The sequence below is a fragment of the Rhinatrema bivittatum genome, chromosome 16, assembly GCF_901001135.1.
Source record: "Rhinatrema bivittatum chromosome 16, aRhiBiv1.1, whole genome shotgun sequence".
NCBI lineage: Eukaryota > Metazoa > Chordata > Amphibia > Gymnophiona > Rhinatrematidae > Rhinatrema > Rhinatrema bivittatum.
This window is the reverse complement of record NC_042630.1, coordinates 30,053,000-30,078,857: the sequence shown is the minus strand read 5'-3', so window position 1 is coordinate 30,078,857 and position 25,858 is coordinate 30,053,000. Positions and strand designations below refer to the sequence as shown.

Sequence of the window (25,858 nt, the reverse complement as noted above, 5' to 3'; positions counted from 1 at the left end):
GCTTACCTCTAACAGGTATTCTCCAAGGACAGCAGGATGTTAGTCCTCGCACATGGGTGACATCATCAGATGGAGCCCCGATGCAAAACACTTATGACAAAGTTTCTAGAACTTTGACTAGGCTCACTGAGCATGCCCTATACCACATATCCACGCAGTCTCTCTCCAGTCTCTCTTTTTCCACGGAGCTGTAAGCATTGCAGTGTAAGTGAGCTCACTTTAGCTATTTGGCCTTGTGGAAAACTTCATTTTTCTCGTGTTTTTTGCAGAGAGACGGGGTGACTCAGATGCAATCCTGGAGGCTCTGAGTGGCCTGGCGCCACTGCGACCTCAGGGTCCATTGGACTTTGTGCATGTGTAAAGGTGCCAAGGGAGTGATATGGACAGTTGCGGTCATATGGCCCAACAATCTCAACATGTGCCAGGCTGACACCTGCTGGCTCTGTTGGATCTCCACTGCAATGATCGTCAAGGTGTCGGCCCTCTAGTGAGGCAGAAAGGCCTTGGCCTGAGCCGTGTCTAGCAGGGCTCCTATGAAATCCAATTAAAGTGTCGAGCTGAGATGAGACTTGGGATAGTTGAGAACGAACCCTAGTGACTCCAACACCTGAATGGTCAAGCGCATTGACAAGCCAATTGTCCATAAATACGTAAACAAGTACTCCCTGCCTGTGGAGGTGTGCCACCACCATGGCCAGGCATTTTGTGAAGACCCATGGGGCTGACACAAGCCCGAATGGCAACACCCGATACTGGAAGTGCTGTTTCCCCAAGACAAATCGAAGATCTTAATATGTGTGTATATTAAGCCTTAATATACACACATACTATACTATATATATATATATAATATATTATATATATTGTTATATATATATATAATATATATATTGTTAGGGTTAAGGCTTAATATACACACATATTATGTATGTATGTATATATATATATATATATATATATATATATACACATACATAATATGTGTGTATATTAAGCCTTAACCCTAACAATTAATCATGCTATGGATTTATTGTAAATAAGTACCTCGCCTTAACTTATAATCTTAGAACCCAGTTACAATTATGTTCCTTTTATTTTATTTATCAAGTTGACTGTTCCTCTCTCTCCTTCTGCCCTATCCTTTCTTGCTGCTCTTCCCCTGCCCATTTCTCACCATTTTCTACCTGCTCCCCTCTCCCCCACCCCTGTTCATTGTATTTTCTACCCTCTTCAGTTATTTGTAAACCGGCATGATATGCCCTATGAATGTCGGTATATTAAAAGTTTCATAAATAAATAAATAAATATGTCCTTTAGACTGAGAGAGCATAGCCAGTTCCCTTTTTGCAAAAGGGGGATCAAAGTGCCCAGGAAAACTATCTTGAACTTTTCTTTTCTTAGAAACTTGTTCGAGACCCTTGGGTCTAGGATGGGACGGAGACCTCCTGCTCTCTTTGGAATCAGGAAGTACCTGGAGTAGAATCTCTACCTTCTTGTCCCTGGTAGTATGGGCTTGAACTCTCTAGCTGTTAAGAGGGAGAAGATCTTCGCTAGTAGTATCTTCTGATGTGCTACTGGCCCTCAAAATGGGCAAGGAGGGCAATTTGGCGGGACACCCAGTAGGTTCAATTGGTACCCTTGATGGATGATGGATAGAACCCAGTGGTCCGAGGTTATACTAGGCCACAGGTTGGCAAAGAACCGCAGCCTTCCCTTCACCAGAGGTTCTATTGTCCCAGGTACAGGCAACTGGCTTATGCTTCCTATGGTCCAGTCAAAACCCTATCGCCGGAGTTGACTGAATAGCCGATTGGGGCTTGGGGGCTCTCTGCTGCCTGGGCTGGCCGCAGGAGCTCTGAAGGTGTTGATGGGAGTGAGGAGACGGAAAATAGTACTTCCTTTGGCAAAAGAAAGACTTCCTTGGCCCCAGTCATGCCAGCCTCCTGGATGAGAAGGAGGGGTCCGGAGTACTGGCAGACAGTTGTTGGAGGGACTCGGGGTGGTCCTGAAATTGGGCCACAGCATCCCTCACTCTATCACCGAAGAGATTCTCTCCAGTACACGGCACATCAGCGAGTCATTTCTGTCCCTCTGGTTGGAAATCCAAGGCCTGGAGACATGCCATTCTGTGGGCACTGATTCCCGTTGCAGACTCTCGATGCTGTCTTGAAAACATCATAGGTCAAATGGATCTCGTGTTTTCTGAACTCCAGGCTCTTATGCACCAACGACATGAGAGTGTCCTGCTGCTGTTAAGGCAGCTGCTCGGCCATCTCCTGCTTCCAGATGTCCTGCGAGTACTGCTCATCTGGAGCTGGTAGGCAGCAATGTGGGCAATGAGCATGGCGCCTTGAATTACTTTCCTCCCAAAAGTGTCCATTGCTCTATGGTCCTTCCTCAGGGGCACTGAGGAATGAGTCCAAGAGCACTTGGCCCTCCTGAGGACAGATTCAACCACCACCGCCTGGTGGGACAGCTGATGCTTATCGAATCTGGCAGTCTTCTGGACGAGGTAAACCCTGTCTGCCTTCTTAGAATGGGAGACACTGTGAAGGGGTGTTCCCATATCCTCAGCAGCAATTCCTTAAGGATCTCGTGTACTAGGACCATCACAATCTCCTTAGGAGGCTCCATGAACTGGAGGATCTTAAGTATTTTGTGCCTGGTATCCTCCTCTGTCAACAACTGAAACGAGATGGCTTCTGCCATTACCCTCACAAACCCTGAAAAGATCAAGACCTCAGGCGAGACTTCCTTCGCTCCTCTGGAAGGGAAGGGTCTGAAGGGAGGCCCTTGGCCTCGAGGACTCTGAAACGTCATCCCCCCCAGGAGTCATTTGGTTTCTCATCCTCAATGAAATCGACAGGGGATGGGTCCCTAGGTGCTTGGCCTATGTCCAGAGGTTCAGGCACCGATAAAACTGGACGTGGGGTGGCAGCCTCAGCGTCTCCGCCAGCCTCTGTGGAGCTTCCTTCTAAGAGAAACCAGTGACAACCAGTGGTCGTATTGGTAAGGGAAGGCCTTGTTGTCCCACCGGGCACCGAAACTATCCTGGGAACTGATGCCAATTGGTCGGTAACGCACCAATGAGCATGTTGACCTTCTCTAGAAGCGGTACAAAGACAGGCTGCACTGGGTCCAGTACCATCTGTGCCACAGGACCAAAACCCTGCAGCACCTGGTCTAATTCTAGCTGGACTTGACGCTCCCGCTCCTTTTTAAACTTGCCAATGCCAAGACTGACTGGGAGGAAGGAGGGGTAGCCACATCTTCCTCGGACCGTCGAGGTGCATCTGTGACTAGCATCAGGATCAGTGGAGACCGTTGTGGATCCTTGGCATCAATGGAGGCTTGGCACTGGTCGTTGCAGGGTCGCTTCGGGGGCATTGAGACAAAAGCCAACGCATCCCTCGATGCACAGCCTGGTCCTTCCTCAGTGCCAAAGCTGATGACAATGAACCCATGCGCTCCGCCTGAGGAAGATTAACATGGTCGGTCTCCGGCGTCCCTGTCTGCCGGCGACATGGATGGATCCCATGGTCCTGCCAATGTCGATGGCTCAGTGTCCATCGGTGCAGCTCCTTGGTCCTTCGATGTCACCAATGCTGATGGTTCAAATTTCTTTGACCTGAAGAGTTGCTTCATCTTGTCGAGTCACAGTTGATGTCTCTTTGGAGTCATCTGGGCGCATAACATAAGAACATGCCATACTGGGTCAGACCAAGCGTCCATCAAGCCCAGCATCCTGTTTCCAACAGTGGCCAATCCAGGCCATAAGAACCTGGCAAGTACCTCAAAACTAAGTCTATTCCATGTTACTGTTGCTAATAATAGCAATGGCTATTTTCTAAGTCAACTTAATTAATAGCAGGAAATGGACTTCTCCTCCAAGAACTTATCCAATCCTTTTTTAAACACAGCTATACTAACTGCACTAACCACATCCTCTGGCAACAAATTCCAGAGTTTAATTGTGCGTTGAGAGAAAAAGAACTTTCTCTGATTAGTTTTAAATGTGCCACATGCAAACTTCATGGAGTGCTCCCTAGTCTTTCTATTATCCGAAAGAGTAAATAACCGATTCATATTTACCTGTTCCAGACCTCTCATGATTTTAAACACCTCTATCATATCACCCCTCAGCCGTCTCTTCTCCAAGCTGAAAAGTCCTAACATCTTTAGTCTTTCCTCATAGGGGAGCTGTTCCATTCCCTTTATCATTTTGGTTGCCCTTCTCTGTACCCTTCTCCATCACAACTATATCTTTTTTGAGATGCGGCAACCAGAATTGTACACAGTATTCAAGGTGTGGTCTCACCATGGAGTGATACAGAGGCATTAGGACATTTTCTGTTTTATTCACCATTCTCTTTCTAATAATTCCCAACATTATGTTTGCTTTTTTGACTGCCGCAGCACACTGAACCGACGATTTCAATGTGTTATCCACTATGACACCTAGATCTCTTTCTTGGGTGGTAGCTCCTAATATGGACAATTTTCTCAGTGGAAGAGAGTGGACAGTGGAGTGCCTCAGGGATCTGTATTGGGACCTTTACTTTTCAATATATTTATAAATGATCTGGAAAGAAATACGACGAGTGAGATAATCAAATTTGCAGATGACACAAAATTGTTCAGAGTAGTTAATTCACAAGCAGATTGTGATAAATTGCAGGAAGACCTTGTGAGACTGGAAAATTGGGCATCCAAATGGCAGATGAAATTTAATGTGGATAAGTGCAAGGTGATGCATATAGTGAAAAATAACCCATGCTATAATTACACAATGTTGGGTTCCATATTAGATGCTACAACCCAAGAAAGAGATCTAGGTGTCATAGTGGATAACACATTGAAATCGTCAGTTCAGTGTGCTGCGGCAGTCAAAAAAGCAAACAGAATGTTGGGAATTATTAGAAAGGGAATGGTGAATAAAACAGAAAATGTCATAATGCCTCTGTATCGCTCCATGGTGAGACCGCACCTTGAATACTGTGTACAATTCTGGTCGCCGCATCTCAAAAAAGATATAATTGCGATGGAGAAGGTACAGAGAAGGGCTACCAAAATGATAAGGGGAATGGAACAGCTCCCCTTTGAGGAAAGACTAAAGATGTTAGGACTGTTCAGCTTGGAGAAGAGACGACTGAGGGGGGATATGATAGAGGTGTTTAAAATCATGAGAGGTCTAGAACGGGTAGATGTGAATCGGTTATTTACTCTTTCGGATAGTAGAAAGACTAGGGGGCACTCCATAAAGTTAGCATGGGGCACTTTTAAAACTAATCGGAGAAAGTTCTTTTTTACTCAACGCACAATTAAACTCTGGAATTTGTTGCCAGAGGATGTGGTTAGTGCAGTTAGTATAGCTGTGTTTAAAAAAGGATTGGATAAGTTCTTGGAGGAGAAATCCATTACCTGCTATTAAGTTCACCTACAGAATAGCCACTGCCATTAGCAATGGTAACATGGAATAGACTTAGTTTTTGGGTACTTGCCAGGTTCTTGTGGCCTGGATTGGCCACTGTTGGAAGCAGGATGCTGGGCTTGATGGACCTTTGGTCTGACCCAGAATGGCATTTTCTTATGTTCTTATGTAACATTGTGTAACTATAGCATGGGTTATTTTTCCCTATATGCATCACCTTGCACTTATCCACATTAAATTTCATCTGCCATTTGGATGCCCAATTTTCCATTCTCACAAGGTCTTCCTGCAATTTATCACAATCTGCTTGTGATTTAACTACTCTGAATAATTTTGTATCATCTGCAAATTTGATTATCTCACTCGTCTTATTTCTTTACAGATCATTTATAAATATATTGAAAAGTAAGGGTCCCAATACAGATCCCTGAGGCACTCCACTGCCCACCCCTCTCCACTGAAAAAATTGTCCATTTAATCCTACTCTCGCCTCCTATCCCATGACTTTTTACTTTTCCTAGAAGCCTCTCATGAGGAACTTTGTCAAATGCCTTCTGAAAATCCAAGTATACTACATCTACCGGTTCACCTTTATGTACATGTTTATTAACTCCTGCAAAAAAGTGAAGCAGATTTGTGAGGCAAGACTTGCCTTGGGAAAAGCTATGCTGACTTTGTTCCATTAAACCATGTCTTTCTATATGTTCTGTGATTTTGATCAATTTCCACTATTTTTCCTGGCACTGAAGTCAGGCTAACCGGTCTGTAGTTTCCTGGATCGCTCCTGGAGCCCTTTTTAAATATTGGGCTTACATTAGCTGTCCTCCAGTATTCAGTTACAATGGATGATTTTAATGATAGGTTACAAATTTTTACTAATAGGTCTGAAATTTCATTTTTTAGTTCCTTCAGAACCCTTTGGTGTATACCATCCGGTCCAGGTGATTTACTACTTTTCAGTTTGTCAATCAAAGCAGCAATCCCAGACATCATATCTTGCCCCTAGGCAAAGGACACATGTCTCATGCAGATCTGTAATGGATATGGTCCTCAGGCACTGGGGGCATTGTCACAAACTGGACGTTGCCATGCTGGACGAAACAAAAGGGCTCTAATGTAATATGATAGTAGCAGAGCAGTGATGGCTGGCGGGCACCGATGCACCACTGCCACGGAGGAATCGACCATAAAAGGAAACTTACCCGAATCTCCGTAAAACCCTGACTAGGGGACACTACAGGAAGGCACTGAGAGGGACCCGGTGATGGAACAATGAGAAAAAACCTGTGAAAAACGAAGTTTTCCACAAGGCCAAATAAACAGCCAAAGTGAGCTCACCTATACCGTGATGCTTACAGCTCCACGAAAAAAGAGAGACTAGAGAGGGACCCCATGTGGACACATTGTAAAGGGCATGCTGGGCATGTTCATTGTGCTTAGTCAAAGTTGTAGAAATTCTGACATACGTTTCTGCATCGGGGCGCCATCTGTTGATGTCACCCATGTGTGCGGACTACCATCCTCCTTGTCCTCAGAAAACTGGTTTCTTACCTGATAATTTTCTTTCCTTGACTCTTATCAGACTGGTATAAATAAATGGGTTTTTCTCCCCTACCAGCAGATGAAGACAGAGAATAAAATATTTACTGTAACCGCCTACTTACGGCATTGTGCTACCTGCAATTCCTCAGTATTTTCATAAAGCTAAACATTTACAAACCCCTTATAAGCAGGGATAATAAAACTCTTAGGTGAACCTTAATAACTGCCTGACTTCTCCCAAGGAAGGATCTGAAAAAAAACCCAAAACAACCCAAACACAAAGAATATTCATAACAGATTCAAAAAGTATCTTCAAATACATGAGTACAGAGAGCAGGTCAACTGAGTGGGACTCTGGATTGCTCTGGTAGAACTTGAAAGAAAATTAGCAGGTAAGAAACAAATTTCTCTTTCCTTATTGTCCACCTGACGAGTCCAGACTAATAGTAAGTACCCAAGCAACTCTCAAACTGGGTGAGAGTCAGAAAGATCTGCTCTCAACACACCTAAACCAAAAGCAGTCGTGTCTGAGGCTCTGACATCCAACTTACAATGCTTGAAAAATGTATGCAAAGACTACCATTGTTGACACCCTACAAATTTTCTGAGGCAATATCAACTGACACTTAGCACAAGAGGTTGCCATTCTCTTAGCCTAATGTGCTCAGATACCTTCTGGTACCACTAGATTGCTAGAAATGTAAGCCAAAACAATAGCTTCCATCTGGCAATGGAAGCCTTGGAAGCCTTCTCCCAGTTAACGATGTTGCCACTCCATGCAGCAGGGAACACCACCATCCTCTTCTTCCAGTTGGCCCCTAGGTCTGCGCCAGCACTTGAAGGCTCCATGGCGAGAAACCAGCTCTCCGGCGTTCCCTGATGACATCATATGGCTGGGTATTTAAATCCCGGCCATGCACACCAAGGCGCCTCAGCAACAGGTTGACTACCTTCAGATCTACATTTTCAGCCTCGTCCAGCCTTCTTTGTTTTCAGCCTTGTCTTGCCTAGATCTTCAGCCTTATCCAGCCTTCTGTCTTCAGCCTTAGACTGAACCCTGGAATTGACCTTAGCATGTAACCTGACCATCCTTGTCTGTCGCCTGCCTTGACCATAGCCTGTGACCATCTACCTCGACAACTGTCTGCCTGCAGAACCTCTCCTAACTTTCACCAGAGACTCTCACCTAAGTCCTGTTGGCCCCTGTAACCAAAAGGCTCAACCCGCGAAGAAAGGGGCTGGTATAGGCAAAGCTCCAGCTCAGTCTCTGCATCATCTTTCGCTAGTTGGTAGCGAGGACCTACTGGGCCTTCCCAGTAGGTGGTATCAACCTCATTCCAACACAAGGGTCCATAACTCTACCTGCATGACAAGTCTTGCAGCTCCGAGATTCATCTGATAGAACAGATTGCCACCAGAAAAATAGCTTTACAAGTAAGATCCTTCAGACAAGCCCCCTTGATTGACTCAAAAGGACATGAACATAATGCTCTCAAAACCATATTGAGATTCCATGGAGGAAATAATTTCTTTCCTAGAAGGTGCAAATGCTTGACTCCTCTCAGAAAATGTGCTACATCTGGGTGAGCAGCTAAGGATTGTTTCCTCACTTTCCCTCTATAAGAAGAGAGCGCTGCCACTTGGACCCTAAGAGAATTCAAGGCTAAAGCCTTCTATGGGCTCTCCTGCAAAAAAGGAAAGGATCATGGACAAAGATGCCCAAAATGAAGAAACTCCCATCTTCAGACACTAGGCCTCAAATATCTTCCATGCCTGTACTAGATCTCTTTCTTGCTTGAAGCAAAGTGGAAATCACCTCCTCCGAATAACTTTTGACTCATTTCCTCCTCTCAAGAGCCATGCTGTAAGACAAAAGCGATACATCTGCTCTGAATAAAATTGGTCCCTGATGCAGTAGACCTTAGACCTGATAGAACTTCATGGGATCTTTTGTGCTGAGCCTTATCAAATCCGCGAACCAAGGTCACTGGATCACTCTGGGGCTACATGGATCTCTTTTCCCAGATGTCTTTCTATTTTTCAAATCAACCTGCCTATAAGTGGCCATGGTAGAAATACATATAGGAGACAATGTTGAGACTATGGCTGTGACAGAGCATCCAGACCCTCCAGTCTCAGTTCCTTTCTTCGACTGAAGAACCGAGGTCACTGGGCATTTGCTCTGCTTGCCATCAAATCCATTTGTGGTATTCCCCACTTGGCTGTATTCGCAAGTTGTCATTCTAAGGGATCCAGTGTGTGTCTGATAGTGAGAGCAGATGACTCTCTGTGCACTGGAAGAGGATCTGTTATATTCAAGAACAGTACCCGGCTCTTGGTCCCACTTTGCCTGTTTATGTAAGCATCACCGTAGCATTATCTGATAAACATCTTCACCGTCCTCCGTCTGACGAAAGAATGCTTTCCTGATTGCCCTCATCTCTAAACAACTGATGGACCATGATGCCTGTGCCGAAGTCTAATGCCCTTGGACTGTGTGCTCTTAATACAAATAAGCTGGCTTCTGTGGTTACCACTGTCCACTCTGGAATTTCCAGTTCTATTATGAAAGCCACGAAGCCAAACTGAGCTGCGCCTCTCTCAAAAGAGACAATGTGATTTTGAAATCCTGCGTCTTTACGATTCCACCTGGTTGCAAAACCTTCTGTAGTGGCCTCATGTATGCACCTGCCCAGGGCACTAAATCTAATGTTGATGCCATTGACACTAGCTCCTGCAAGCCCGAGAAGCCGCCATCTGCAGAAAACCGCTAATTTGACTCTGGAGCCTCAGCATCCTTTTTAACATGAGAAACACTTTCCCTTCTCGAATCTCAAAATGAAGGACACAGCTTGCTCTTTGCAAAATTGACTACTCAACCTAGATTCCTGCAATAGTTGGATAACCCTGGAAGTGAAGGTTCAACATTCTACCTCTGATTTTGCCCAAATCAACTAGTCATCCAGAAGATGCTGCTGCTACCACTACCATACTTTGGAAAAAATCTAAGGTGCAGTTGCTAACCCAAAGGGAAGCACCTGAAATTGGAAGTGACCCCCCCGGCACTGAAAATCTGAGGAACCTCTGATGATTCTTTCTGATGGGAATATGCAGATAAGCCTAGGTAAATCTAGGGCTACTAGAAACTCTCCTTTCTATACTACCACAATTATGACAGTCAATATCATTTGTCTTCGAGAACACAGCACCGGGAACAGACATACACTAAGCATCTAGCTACTGTCTGTACCAAATTGGAATATTTATAAGCTTTTGGTTATACCATTTTCGCTTCTTTATCACAGTCTGTTTTTGCCAAATTTCCTTCTTCAAAGATTCTTTTTCCACCGTAAGAACATAAGAAATTGCCATACCTGGTCCATCAAGCCCAGCATCCTGTTTCCAACAGTGGCCAATCCAGGCTACAAGTACCTGGCAAGTACCCAAACATTAAGTAGATCCCAGTGGCTATTCTCTAAGACAACTTGATTAATAGCAGTTAATGGACTTCTTCTCCAAGAACTTTCCAAACCTTTTTTAAACCTAGCTACACTAACTGCACTAACCACATCCTCTGGCAATAAATTCCAGAGCTTAATTGTGTGTTGAGTGAAAAAGAATTTTCTCCGATTAGTTTTAAATGTGCTACTTGCTAACTTCATGGAGTGCTCCCTAGTCCTTCTATTATCCGAAAGAGTAAATAACCAATTCATATTTTCATGATTTTAAAGACCTCTATTATATCCCCCCCTCAGCTATCTCTTCTCCAAGCTGAACACCCCTAATCTCTTTAGCCTTTCCTCATAGGGGAGCTGTTCCATCCCCTTTATCATTTTGGTTGCCCTTCTCTGTACCTTCTTCATCAAAACTATATTTTTTTGAGATGCAGCGACCATAACTGTACACAGTATTCACAGTGCATTATGACATTTTCCGTTTTATTCACCATTCCCTTCCCAATAATTCCTAACATTCTGTTTGCTTTATTGATTGCTGCAACACACTGAGCTTATGATTTCAATGTATTATCCACTATGACACCTTGACCTTTTTCCTGGGTGGTAGCTCCTAATATGGAACCTAACATCGTGTCACTACAGCATGGATTATTTTTCCCTATATGCAACACCTTGCACTTGTCCACATTAAATCTCATCTGCCATTTGGATGCTCAGTCTTCCAGTCTCGCAAGGTCCTCCTGCAATTTATCACAATCCGCTTGTGATTTAACTACTCTGAATAATTTTGTATCATCTGCAAATTTTATTACCTCACTCGTCATTTTCCTTTCCACTCCACTGATTACCCTTTTCCACTGAGAAAATTAACCATTTAATCCTACTTTCTATTTCCCGTCTTTCAACCAATTTGTAATCCACAAAAGGACACCGCCTCCTATTCCATGACGTTTTAGTTTCCTTAGAAGCCTCTCATGAGGAACTTTGTCAAACGTCTTCTGAAAATCCAAATACACTACATCAACTGGCTCACCTTTATCCACATGTTTATTAACCCCTTCAAAAAATGAAGCAGAGAACCTGCTGTGGCAAGGTAAGAGTGAGCTCCTATTCCAGTGGACTACTGGTCCTATAGGGTATCTGGGGGTTAATCTTAGTTTCGATTCTTCTCAATTAGTATCTCTAAATTATAAACCTTTGATTTGCAACTTGATTGGGGATATAGATAGATGGGAACACCTACCTTTTTCATGGTTTGGCAGAATGGCAGCGATTAAGATGAATCTTCTACCAAAACTTGGCTATCTTTTTCAGATTCTGCCATGTCCCTTTCCTGATGCGAACCTGAGGCCTCGTCAGTGTAAACTGTTTGCCTTTATATGACGCAGGAGGCCCCCAAGGGTCTCGTCTGATTCTCAGCCAAACCCGTAGAGATGGAGGCTTGGGACTGCCCTCCCTAGTACACTATTATGCCGCAGCCCAGTTAAAATTCATTGTCGATAGCCATGATTTACAATCGCCTAAACAATGGGTGGGGATTGAGAGCCAAATGATAGGGAGCACGCCCATCCTGGCTCTATTTTGGCCAATGACCAGCACCCCCAGGGAATTGAAAACCTTTCCTTTAAGTATCCAGACCTCTCTGATGGTCTGGAAAAAATGGAAACACAAATTGATAGGCAGCAAACATTACTCTGCCCTGTCCCCCATCCAATACCTTCGGGATTTCGTTGAGGGACAGAAAAACCTGATGTTTTAAACGCTGGGAATCCCGGGGGTTATCACATTTAGGACAGGTTTGGTGCCAAGGGATGGTTCCCTTTAGAGAATTACATGACAAGTTTCAAATACCTACCACTGATTTTTTTAGCATATGCTCAGCTGCGACACTTTTTGGGATCCCTAGGGCCCGGTTCTGATTTATCCAGTCCACGTTCGATGTTTGAAGGGTATTGCCTTCAGGCACTACACTTTCAAAAAGGGATTTCTAAGCTTTACCGGTTATTGATACACAACACGGATGGGAGAGCAACCCATCTGTTGGGTTGGGATCGAGACTTGGGCCCTCACTGGGACTGCAACAACTGGGAGGAGTGTTTTCAGGCGTTAGGCCAATTTTCAATGTCTGCATCCATGATGGAGAATAGATACAAACTTCTTTATCGCTGGCACTATTCCCCTGTGAGAGTGGCCAAATGGTGCCCAGGCCGCTCACCTAATTGCTGGAAACAGTGTTCCCAGAGAGGTACCTATTGGCATTTGTGGTGGCAATGTCCTAAGCTGCAGGTTTTGGAGTGCTTGTCAAGGATTAGTGGATAAAGTGTGGGGAGTTCAGGTTCCCTTACAAGCGGAGTACTGGTTACTTGGACTCCCTTATTCAGATCTAGATGATGAAAAACAAAAAATGTTTTATTATCTTACTACTGCTGCTAGACTAGTGATTGCTGCCCAGTGGAAATGTACAAACCCACCCACACTCACGCAGCTCTACGGCAAATTAAGGCAAATACATTACATGGAGAAATTAACGGCCCATAGATGAGACACCTTACGCAAATTTTATAGGATATGGACACTGCTGATTCAATACCTTGCGCAGATGGAACAGTGTAACTGATAGTCAGGCCGATACTGCCGATACTGCTTTTCTGTGCACCCTCCGACTTAATATCATGGTGATATTAAGTCGGAGGTCCCGAAGGGTAAAAAAAGTAAAAAGAAAAAAAAATTTGAAGTCGGCCGGCGGCTGTCGGGTCGAAAATCGGACGCTCAATTTTGCCGGCGTCCGGTTTCCGAGCCCATAGCTGTCAGCGGGCTCGAGAACCGACGCCGGCAAAATTGAGCGTAGGCTGTCAAACCCGCTGACAGCCGCCGCTCCGGGGCAAAAGGAGGCGCTAGGGATGTGCTGGTGTCCCTAGCGCCTCCTTTTGCCCGTTTCTACTGCTGGACCTAATTTAAATACTGCATCGCGCGCATAGGCGAGTAGCCTGTGCGCGTGCTGGGAGAGTGGGTGTTCGCTCGCTCTCCCGCGGACTTTACTGAATCGGCCTGAGTATGAGGAGAGTCTGAGAAATGGCAAGGGGAGGGGGGTGAGGGGATTGCTAGGGAAGAGTGGGACATGGCAATTCTATATCTGGGTATATGTTAACCTGAGGAAAAGTTATTGCACTGGAACTGTTATGTATTTTCTACTAAGGAGGCAAAACTAAAGTTCTGTATTTGCCTATATGTTTGTATTGCTGTTCTCATCTCTATTTAACATTATTTTACATTATATTGGATAATAAAAAAAAAATTTTAATTAAAAAAAAAAATGAAGCAGATTTGTGAGGCAAGACTTGCCTTGGGTAAATCCATGCTGTCTGTGTTCCATTAAACCATGTCTTTCTATATGCTCTGTGATTTTGATCTTTAGAATAGTTTCACTATTTTTGCCGGCACTGAAGTTAGGCTCACTGGTCTATAATTTTCTGGATCACCCCTGGAGCCCTTTTTTAAATATTGGGGTTACATTGGCCACCCTCCAGTCTTCAGGTACAATGGATGATTTTAATGATAGGTTACAAATTTTAACTAACAGATCTGAAATTTCATTTTTTAGTTCCTTCAGTACCCTAGGATGCATGCCATCCGGTCCAGGTGATTTGCTACTCTTTAGTTTGTCAATCTCGCCTACTACATCTTCCAGGTTCACAGTGATTTCGTTCACTTCGTCTGACTCATCACCCCTGAAAACCATCTCCGGAACTGGTATCTCCCCAACATCCTCATTAGTAAACACAGAAGCAAAGAATTCATTTAGTCTTTCTGCAATGGCCTTATCTTCCCTAAGAGCCCCTTTAACACCTCAGTCATCTAATGGTCCAACCGACTCCCTCACAGGTTTCTTGCTTCGGATATATTTAAAAAAACAAGTTTGCTTACCGTAAACAGTGTTTCCCTACATAGCAGGATGAATTAGCCATGCTGTCATGGGAACTGTCCATCAGGGCCTGGGAGGCGGAGCTTGTTAAGAAGAGGTCAGAGTTTTGTTTCCTCTGCGGCTGCATGTGTGTTCCCGCGCAGGAAGTAACAGATTCTCCTCAGTCTGTAATTAAGCTTAGGCACAGGCATATAAGAGAAATGGTCGACTAACAGGGAGGAGGGCGGGTCAGCATGGCTAATTCATCCTGTTATCTACGGAAACACCGTTTACGGTAAGCAAACTTGCTTTTTCCCGTCTATAGCAGGGCTGAATTAGCCATGCTGTCATGGGAGTCCAAAGCTCCCTAGCACGCTGTCGTATTTGAGTCATTTTGAGCGTGATCTTGGAAGTGGTAGTCGGCCCTTTGTTGCACTGCATAAGTTCTATGTTCTCTTTCTTTTTTTTTTTATACTGATAAGGACTGCAGTACAGCTCGACCTAATTTCGCATCAGTCATTGATTGTTGGTCTAAACAATAATGAGCAGTGAAGGTATGAAGAGATGACCACATAGCCGATTTACAGATGTCTATTGGTGGAACGTGGCGAAGATGTGCTATGGATGTTGCCATAGCTCTAACCTGATGAGCGTTTGGAAACTTTGGTAGAGTTTGACCTTGTTTGTCATAACAAAAGGTTATACATTGCGCTATCCAGCTAGATATTGTTCATTTGGTCACCAGTAGACCTGGTGCGTTAGGGTTAAAGGAAACAAAAAGTTGAGAAGCACGCTGAGCAAATTGTGTTCTTTGTTTGTAATACGCTAATGCCCGATTGCAGTCAAGCGTGTGTAGCATACGTACCCTGTCGTTGGAATGAGGCTTGGGAAAGAATGTTGGTAATTCTATCGTTTGATTTAAATGGAAGTGCGATACTACTTTTGGAAGGAAAGCTGGATGAGTTTGAAGAACTGCTTTTTGGTGGAAAAACTGTAGGTATAGAGCGTAGTGAACTAAGGCTTGCAATTCACTGACTCTTCTTGCAGATGTAACTGCTGTTAAGAATACCACTTTCCAGGGTAAGTATTTATGTGAGCAGAGTCCATGGGCTCAAATGGTGGTAACATTAGTTGTTCTAATACTACGTTTAGGTTCCATGGCACTGGTGGCTTAGCAATTGGTGGACAAAGATGCATGAGGCCTTTGATGAAATGAGACACCAGTGGGTGAGTGGAGATAAGCTGATTTGGTACGGCCTACGATAAGCCGCAATTGCACTCAGATGAACTCTAATCGAGGAGATTGCGAGGCCCGAAGCATATAATTATAAAGGTAATCCAGGAGTAGCTCTGGGGAACAGTCTGTTATAATCTGCTATGCTAATGGGAAGAGCAAGCAGATGGGAGTTGGCAAAATGTAGGTTATGTTCCTCCACAGGGGAGGAGTTAGCAATCTATTGTAATCTGCTGCTGGATACTCTTGTAGAGGGAGGAGTTTAGCAATCTGTTATGAGTCACCATGCAGAGTTGTAATCTGTTAGGAACTGACTCCCGTATGTGGAACTCTCCGTATGTGGAACTAGCAATCTAGATATGATACAGACTGCTGAGTTGGAAATCTGTACCAGCAGAGTGCTAGATAGGGTACTCAGCTGGAAAGGAATGTAAATAGGTGAATCCTTGGGCCGATAGCAGATGACAGTGCCCCCAGGAGGATATCCTGAGAGGGACCACCGGCTAGGCTTGGTTATGGAGACAGACCCAGATAGTCCTTTTATTAGACAGGTTAGTAGAACCACCAGAGGTGGCAGTAGTGAGCTGATATGCCCGGCAGGGCTGAAGTCCCTCAGATACTGGAACTGCGATCCCAGGGTTGCTGAGCTGTAGAAAGACTATAGATAGTGAGTAGACAGGATATGCTGTATACATAGCCAGTAATAGATGACAATCTCACATAGGTTCTTAAGGAGGCTCAGTAGCTGGAAAGAGAGAGGCCCTCGAGGAGCGAGTACCTGGTTCCAGGGAAAGCTCTGAGAGAGCGGTGGTAACTCACGAATGTCTGTATCTGCGATAGCTTCTAGGCAGTAGAGAATCTTCAGAGTGTTTAGGAACATGGGCCCTCGAGGAGCGAGTACCGGTTCCTATCTGCAATCTGAAATACAGAAAAGAGAGCAAGGCCCCTGAGGAGTGGGTACCGCTGGTAAGTCCGAGGAGGCAGAGTAGCTTGGACGAATTCGTATCCGAGTAGTAGTCCTTGCTAACTCAATCTGTTAGCGAAGGTGAAGATCTTTTATGTTGGAAGCAGATGACGTCAATACAGGGGGACGCCCCTGAGGTTCACGCCCTTGCTGGTACATACTTCGGAACGCGTGCCCTACGACATCAGGAACATGGCGGATCTGCAGCATCGAGCTGGTCCGGGTACACCGGAGAGAAGCGGCATGGAGACGCTGCGGCAGCAAGCCGTCCATCAGGCACGGAGGGAGTCGCCACAGAGGTAGAGAGGGTGGAGCGAGGGCGAAGAGCAGCCACGAACGCAACACAATCCAAGTGGGGAATTTTATTAGATGTGCACCAGTTGGTATAGCGTTTCCATTTGAACCCAGTCAACTAGGCGCAATGCCTAGTTGACTGTTTCCTAGCTTCCAACAACCCCTTCTGAGCTGTTGCAGAAATGCCTTGTTCGTTTAGTAGGAGCCGCTCAATCTCCACGCCATCAAGTGAAGAGAGGCGTGAAGTGGATGAATAAGCGTGCCTTGTAGTTGGATTAGGAGATCTGGCCGATTCGGCAGACAAATCGGGTCTGTTATGGAAAGGCGAAGTAGATAACTGTACCATAGTTGTCTGGGCCACGCGGGTGCTATGAGGATTAATTGTGCCCATTCCGCTATACACTTCTGAATAGTCCTCGTGATGAGCAGAATTGGAGGGAAAGTGTACATCAGGCTCTCCTGCCAAGGAATCAGGAATGCATCTTGTGCTACTCTGTTGGGAGTTGGCCATAGTGAACAGAAACGAGGAAGTCGAGCGTTCCCCTCTGTCGCAAAGAGATCCATTGTTGGGATCCCGCCATCAACACACTACTTAGCAATCTCCTTCTGGCTCTAAACACATCCAAGACTGAACTGCTCCTCATCTCCCAACATCTCCCGACTAATCGCTCACCTACAAATGACCCTGCCTACAAGACCCTCCACGCACAGCCCTGCGCAAGGAATCTAGGGGTTCAAATTGACCAACAACTGAACCTCAAAAAACATATCAATGCCATTCTCAAAGAGGGTTTCTACAAACTCAAAGTCTTAAAGAACCTGAAACCACTACTTCATGCCAGTGACTTCCGTACGGTTATCTAGGCTACTCTCGCATCTAAGATGGACTACTGTAATTCCCTCTTTCTTGGCCTACCCTACTCCTCCATAAAACCCCTCCAAATGCTGCAGAACGCTGTTGCCAGAACCCTCTCCAACACTCGCAAATATGATCATATCCCCCCAATCCTCAAGGACCTACATTGGCTCCCCATTCCTTCCCGTATCCTCTACAAATCCCTGACCATTATCCATAAAGCCATATATACACACAATTCCAATTGGCTCATCGACCCCCTCCGTCTCACATGCCCGAATCGACCCATAAGATCTACAAACAAAGGGTCCCTCCATTTGCCCTCCCTGAAGAAAGCACACCTCACGTCTACGAGGGATCGGGCACTCTTCATTGCTGGACCCTTGCACTGGAATTCACTCCCGACCCATCTCAGACTTGAACCATGCATTATAAAATTTAGAGCCCATCTTAAAACTTGGCTCTTCAAACAAGCCTTTTCCCAAAATCCCTGACGACCATAGAACTGCGATATTATATTGTTCTGGATTGACGCTGATTTGAATTGACTCTGATTTTGTACTGACGCTGATTTTGAATTGACTCTGATTTTAATTTTGTACACCTGGCTCTCTAGTTCTCCTGTTGATTTGTTCCTATGCCTTCTTGCTTTCCTTTTGGTTCACTGTACCCATTCCCCCCTCCCTGTTTTTTGTAACTTCCTTCCTTCCGATAGTTCGATGTAAACCGATGTGATGTTTCGACTAACTTCTGTATAGAAGACTCTTTAAATAAATAAATACATAAATTGTTGAAAAAGACTTTGTACGTCTGGATTGAGAGTCCATTCTTGAGGATAAAATACCCAACTTAATCTGTCCACTCTGGAATTTGCAATTCCTGTCAAGTACGTCGCTTGCAGATGAATGGAATGTTGGTGTGCTAATTGGAAGATCAGCAGGGCTTCCTGGCAAAGGGACCACGAACTGGACCCTCCTTGTTTGTTTATGTAAAACATCGCCACTTGGTTGTCCATGTAGACCATCACTCTGTGACCTCGCAGATGGGACTGGAATGCTTGGAGGGCATTTCGGATCGCCCGAAGTTCCAATAGATTGATTTGTAAATGTTGTTCGTGCGGGGACCATAGACCTTGCGTTTCCAGGAGGTCTAGATGGGCTCCCCATCCTTTGCGGGATGCATCTGTGGTTAGGACTGCATTGTGAGGAGGTGGGTTGAACAATGCTCCCTTGGAAAGGGTGGATTTCTTGAGCCACCAATTGACGTCCCTTGTCATTTTCGAAGTGAGTATTAGGCGCTGTGCAATGGTTGCGAGTATTGATTCCATTGTCGCTTCAACCCCCATTGCAGAAGACGCATGTGAAGTCTGGTATTGGGAACAGTGAAAATGGCTGCTGCCATATGACCCAACACCATTAGGATTTGACATGCCGTCGGTTTGTGCGTGTGGAGAAGAATTCGTAGGAGGCGACACATTTCGAGTTTTCTGTCTTCCAGTAGGAATGCTCTGTTGCATATCGTGTCTAGTCGAGCACCAATGAATTGTAGAATTTGAGTGGGTTTCAAGTTTGATTTGTGATAATTGATTAACAGTCCCAGAGCGTTCAGACATTCTATCAACTGTTGAAGGTGTTGTACTAATATCTGCGGGCTCGACGCTACTATGAGCCAATCGTCCAGATATGGAAAGATTGTCATCCCTTTCTGACGTAAGTGAGCCACCACTATTACCATACACTTGGTTAAAACTCTGGGCGCCGCCGAGAGTCCAAAGGGGAGAACTTTGTATTGGTAATGTTGCTGCTTGTATTGAAAGCAGAGGTACTGCCATGAGGACGGATGGATAGGAATATGTCTGTAGGCATCCTTCAAGTCTATCAAGCACATCCAATCGTTTGGTTATAGCAGGGGAAGAATGGACTTGAGGGACACCATTTTGAACTTCTCCTTGACGAGATATTTGTTTAAGTCCCGGAGATCCAGGATTGGATGGAGTCCTCCTGATTTCTTTGGAATGAGGAAATATGGGGAGTAGAACCCTATGTTCAGGGTTGTCTGTGGTACAACTCAGATCACTTGTTGTTGAAGCATGGAGACCTCTTGTCTGAGTTGAGGATGATATTTTCGTATTGACTGATGTTGTAAATGAGGGAGGAGGGGTTTCATTGTAAACTGGAGTTGATACCCTTGTTTTACTAAATCTAGAACCCACCGGTCTGACGTGATCGCTTCCCATGCAGTTAGGCATTGTTGAAGTCTGCCCAGGGGTGCCTGCTGTAGTAGTGGTGGCTGAAGGTTCAAAAAGACTGCGTGGATTTTATAGGGGCCGCCGGCTGTTGTGCCTGTTGCCTCTGGATCCTCGGCTTCCCTCTCCTAGTTTGTGATGGTTGTTGTGGCTTTTGTTGCCTTTGATACTGCGGGTATGAAGGTTGCCGATAAGGTTGAAAAGAACGATATGGCCGTCTAGCAAAGGGTTGGCGTCGATTGCTGCCAAAGTATCGGCGTGAAGAGGAAAATGACAACGGGGTCGTCAACGACTGTACTGCTACAGCCTGCTCCTTCAGCTGGGCGACAGTAGCTTGGAATCTTTCACCAAAGAGGTTGTCCCCTGTACAGGGTAAATTCGCAAGCTTAACTGTCGAGCTTCCAGCCCCGTAGTGGAAGCCCTCGAAGAGGTTTCAAAGCCCTCATAAACTGCCCTTAGGAGGTGTCTGGAACATTCCTCCATGTCTTGGAGAGGCTCTGGAATTGGTTGTGCTGTAGAAGAAAGCAGACCTTTAGTCGCCTGAATGCATTCGTACATGTATTGAATCATGCAGAATTGGTGGGTGTGTATTCGCACCCCTAGCATAGAATTTTGGTAGATCTTCCGACCAAATTCATCTAGGGTATGATTATCCTTTCCCGGAGGTTAAGAGGTGTGGGACTTTGATCTCTTCGAGCGCTGCATAGTGATTCCACCACGATGGATGTATGTGGAAGTTGCAGCATGGTATAGTAGGATGCTTTTGGCATACGGAACTTCAAATCAGTCTTCCATGAAACTGCAGAAAGAGTATGAGGGGTTTCCCATGACTTCCGAAGGACAGTGTCTAGTACCTCCTGTGGGGGTAGTGAAGCCGGTTCCCCTGGAGCCTCAAAGATTTTCAGAAGACCAAGTGTTTCCGATCTTGGGTCAGGTAACTTTTGAACTTCTAAATGGAGGATGGTCCCAAGTTTATCCAAAAACTTAGGATAAGATAAATTCTCAGGAGGAGAATAAGGCTCCTGTGGTTGATCCAGGGGATCTGAAGGATAACCTGTCGAGGAAGAAACTAATGAGTGAGACGACGGAGAAGCTCCTGGTGATGGATGTTCGGGAACCGGTGTGTCAAGTATCAACGGTGTTGGTGAAGGCTCTGGTTGTATCTGAAGTTCTTCCTGACCTTGTGTTTCAGGAGAACTAGGTGAGGAAGCATCTGGTAACTGAAAGGAAGATTGAAGGGAGTCAAAGAAGCCTGATAGAGCCTCAGATAAATGAGAAAAAGCCTGTTTTGCCGATGGAGGCATCCTCGGATGTGGGACCACAGCTGGAGGGGCTGGGGTTTTGTCTGAATCAGGCCTTACTGGTAGTGTACTGGATCCTGAAATCTGATCTTCCTGATCCTTTGTTTTGTCTTTTTTGGAAGGTGGATTGGTATGTTCATACCATGGACGTGCGTGACTCTGTACAGAGGAACGTGAAGACGAGGAAGAGTATGTCTGGGAAGAGGAAATGCTGACCACATCCCTTCCTGATGCCGAGGAATGTTTTGAGGTCCTGGCATGAAGTGATGATGTAGACTCTGAAAATTCTCTATCTGATGTATGAACCTTCCTTTGTAATTGCCTACGGGCATAATCCCTAGTAGAGGGTTCATGTTCCTTATGTGGGCGGGACGCCTCGTGTCTTTTCCGTCTTGGTGTTGAGTTCAGAGACAATGAGTGTCTGGAGGAATGCCTCCTCTTACGCTTATGCGTCGACTTATGTGTCCGTGGCGTCGACTGTGGAGCCGAAGGCGCCGGTATATGCGTCGGTTGCTTCGAAGGCTGTGTGTGAGCTGGTTGTGTCAGGGTCGGCGTCGACTCCTTCTGCTTCGTTATCGACGCAAGCTGCTCCGATCCTGACGCAGGCTGCTCCGGTGTCAACGCAGGCTGCTTCGGTCTCAACACATGCTCCGTTCTCGATGCATGTTGCATTGGCTTCGCCGCATGTTGCGTCGGCTTCGGTGCATGCTCCGGCGCCAACGGCGCTTGCGTCCACTTCGACAAAGATTGCACTGCCAAATTGGTTGGCTTCCCTGATTTCTCTTAGCATTTCATCATCTGTCTGACCATTTTGTCCAGGTGGACGGTAGTATACTCCTATCACTATACTCTTACCCAACACACATGGGATTTCTACCCATATAGATTCTACTGAGCATTTAGTCTCTTGTATGATCTTTTAACTCTCCCATCTTACTTCTTAGACTTCTGGCATTGGCATACAGACATTTCAAAGTGTGTTTTTTGTTTGTTTTAACAACCTGCTTTTCAGTTGTTTGGGATAATTTGGAAAACTTTAGCTTCGGTGATTTTTTACATATAGGCATATGGACTATGTTTGCTTTTAATGGAACCTCTCTGTTGGGATGCCTTAACTCTCCTGTTTCATTATCCTTCAAGGATACATTTCTCCGAACCATGCACTGCTGAATGACTGTCGGCTTTCCCCCTTGTTCTAATTTAAAAGCTGCTCTATTTCCTTTTTGAAAGTTAGTGCCAGCAGCTTGGTTCCACTCTGGTTAAGGTGGAGCCCATCCTTTTGGAAAAGTCTCCCCTTTCCCCAAACATTTCCCCAGTTCCTTACAAAGTTGAATCCCTCTTCCCTGCACCATCGTCTCATCCACGCATTGAAACTCTGGAGCTCTACCTGCCTCTGGGGACCTGCACGTGGAACAGGAAGCATTTCAGAGAATGCCACCCTGGAGGTTCTGGATTTCAGCTTCCTACCTAAAATCCTAAATTTTGCTTCCAGAACCTCTCTCCCACATTTTCCTATGTTGTTGGTGCCCACATGTACCACGACAGCTGGCTCCTCCCCAGCATTGTCTATAATCCTATCTAGGTGATGCGTGAGGTCTGCCACCTTCGCACCAGGCAGGCAAGTTACCAGGCGGTCCTCACATCCACCAGCCACCCTGCTATCTACATTTCTAATAATCGAATCACCAACTATGATGGCCGGCATAACCCTTCCCTCCTGGGCAGTAGCCCTGGGAGACTTGTCCTCAGTGCGAGAGGACAATACATCACCTGGAAAGCAGGTCCTTGCTACAGGATCACTTCCTGCTACACCAGGGTGATGTTCTCCTACTGGGAGACCTTTCTGATCCAAGGCAGCACTGGGGCTGCCAGACTGGATTTGGGACTTGGCTACTATGTCCCTGAAGGTCTCAATGTACCTCTCTGTCTCCCTCAGCTCCTCCAAGTCTGCTACTCTAGCCTCCAGAAATCGGACTTGTTCCCTGAGAGCCAGGAGCTCTTTGCACCGAGTGCACACATACAATCTCTCACCGACGGGTAAAAAATCATACATATGACACTCAATGCAAAAGACTGGAAAGCCCCCTTCTTGCTGCTGGATTGCTGCCTTCATCTTAGTTTTATTGAGTTCCTAGTTAAGTTTAGAATACTAAGGGAGCTGGAATGAGAGTACTTTAAATTTACAGGTGAATTTACTAATTAATCAGCTAGTGTCCTACAAGGGGATGATTAAACTTTCAATAAGGACTGGTACAATAGTATGATTTAGATAAGACCCTGATTGATTTTTAATGAGAAAGTGTCTCGTGCCTAAAAATCAAGGGTTGAGTGGGTGGGAAAGACAGACACTAGAATTAACTATCTCTGGCTTGCTTATTATCTCAGACATACACAAACTCTAAATAATATATCCCTTAATTTCACCTTTCACCAAACTTTTATAAGCCCAAAAATTTCTGAAAGCTATACTTACCAGTCCTCTTTAACCACCGTTAAATTAATCTTCACTCAGTTAATGGAAGGCTTTGAGATTTGCGCCCATTAGGTGCGCGCTTCCGGTCTTCCTCTACTGCAAAAGGTGCGGAGCCTCTGGAAGCTGGGGCTATGGAATTCAATCCCTGGATCGCTTGAGGTGACCTCTGGACTCCTCTCCTAGGGGATGCTGGGAGCAGGATGCAGATGAGCCTTCTGGTCCTCCTCTACTGCAAAGGGTGCGGGGCCTCTGGAAGCTGGGGCTGTGGAAGTCAATCCCTGGATTACTTGCGGTGACCTCTGGACTCCTCTCCCGGGGGATGCTGGGAGCAGTATGCAGATGAGCCTTCTGGTCCTCCTCTACTGTATCTTTTTCAAATCTAAGATAGGCCAAAACAAGCCCTCCTTTTTTGGCACCACAAAATAAATGGAATACCAACCTAGATCCCATTCTCCTTTTGGCACTAGTACCACCACTGCCAATTGGAGAAGACAAGTCAGGGTTGCCCTTACAGCATCTTGCTTTTTCTGGGAAACACATGAGGACAGCATGAACACATCCGTTATAATGTCCAGAACTCACTGATCTGTTGAAATGCAAGTCCATAAAATTGCGACAAACTTCCCTCGATCTGGAAAGGGGGGCAAGTGGACTTCCTGAATCTCATTGAGAACTCTTGGCTCCCCCAGAACTGCTAATGATATTGTCCTGTGAACCCCTGTGGCTTGTCCGAAAGGACTGAGCCCTGTTTTCATACTAACTCTGGGAAGAAGATCCCTTTCCAGAATGATGTCTCACTTCTCTATACTTTCTCCTGCTGGGTAACCCTTTATAAGCCCCTTTAGGCTTGTCATCTGGTAACTTATAAGACTGTGAGTCCCCCAAATGTTTCACTAGCTTCTTGAGGTTCTCCCTGAAGAGACGTTTCTCCCAGAAGGGCAAGTTACCAGGCTGTGACTTAGACCAAATGTCTGCTGCCCAGTTGCTTAGCCACAACAACCGCCTAGCCAATACTGATGCCACCATCCCTCTAACTGAGGTCCGAATGAAATCATACAAAGCATCAATTATGTAGATGACAACTTCTTTTTCAATATAGTTTCCTTCATGTTATCCACCGGAATATGTTGAGCTCACGGCAAACACGCTTTTGTGATATACTGGCTACAAATCACTATCCTGAATGCTAGAGGTGAAACCTCAGACTCGCTTGAGATGAATCTCCAAATTCTTATCTTGGGCATCCTTAAGAGCCACATTCCCTTCAACAGGAATTGTCTTCTTCGTGACTGCTGCAACTAATACACCCACTTTAGGCAATTTCAGAAGCTCCAAATCTGCATCTGAAAGAGGACAGAGCTTCACCATGGACTTGCCAACATTTAGACCAGCTTCCAGAGTATCCCACTCTACTGAAACCAAGGCCTTAACAGTCCTAGGAAAGTGAAAAGGCCTAGCCGAACCTCTAAGACGATCCAAAATGGGATCCACATCTTCTACTGCCTTCTCCTTTATTCCCAACTCAGCCAGAGCCTGAGAAATCACAGATGACAAATCCCTTTTAAATAAATGGACTATCCATAAGAATATAAGAAATGCCATACTGGGTTAAACTAAGGGTCCATCAAGCCCAGTATCCTGTTTCCAACAATGGCCAATCCAAGTCACATGTACCTGGCGGTATCCTCCAATAAGGGCGAGCAGCAAAAGGCAATGGGCAAAAAGGTGTGCGAAAATAGGGTACGATTTATAAGGGCGCCACAAAAAGGCTCACCTTAATAGAGGCGAGGATAAGGGCATGTCCATCGCCCTTTATTGCTTGCTGTTGTTCCCGACACAAACTTGGACAGATAGCTTGCCCCCTTTTCCTCAGTTCGAGAGGGTGCACGCCGGCCAGTAAAGCCCAGATGCCCTCCTGGATCACCGAGTGAGGTGGGGTGCTGGGGGCATCGCCCACCGTGAAACTACATTAACAGGGGGGTGGGCAGAGGGCGACAGTCAAAAAGGCAGCACATTGCTCTTATTAAGGCGCGTCTTTTTGAGGCGTGCCCTTAATAATCATCACCCTTATTAAAATGCGCCTTTTTTTGTGGCGCCTTTTTTGGCATGCCTTTTTGCCCATCGCCCTTTCTTGCTCTCCCTTATTGAAGTAAACCGTA

At 45.4% G+C, this 25,858-nt stretch overlaps 1 protein-coding gene across 4 annotated transcripts in view; it reads right to left on the bottom strand.

Annotated features, from left to right (window-relative positions):
* HORMAD1 (HORMA domain containing 1) overlaps positions 1-25,858 on the bottom strand; it is a 227,635-nt gene that overhangs the window by 2,275 nt on the left and 199,502 nt on the right. The window lies entirely within an intron of this gene.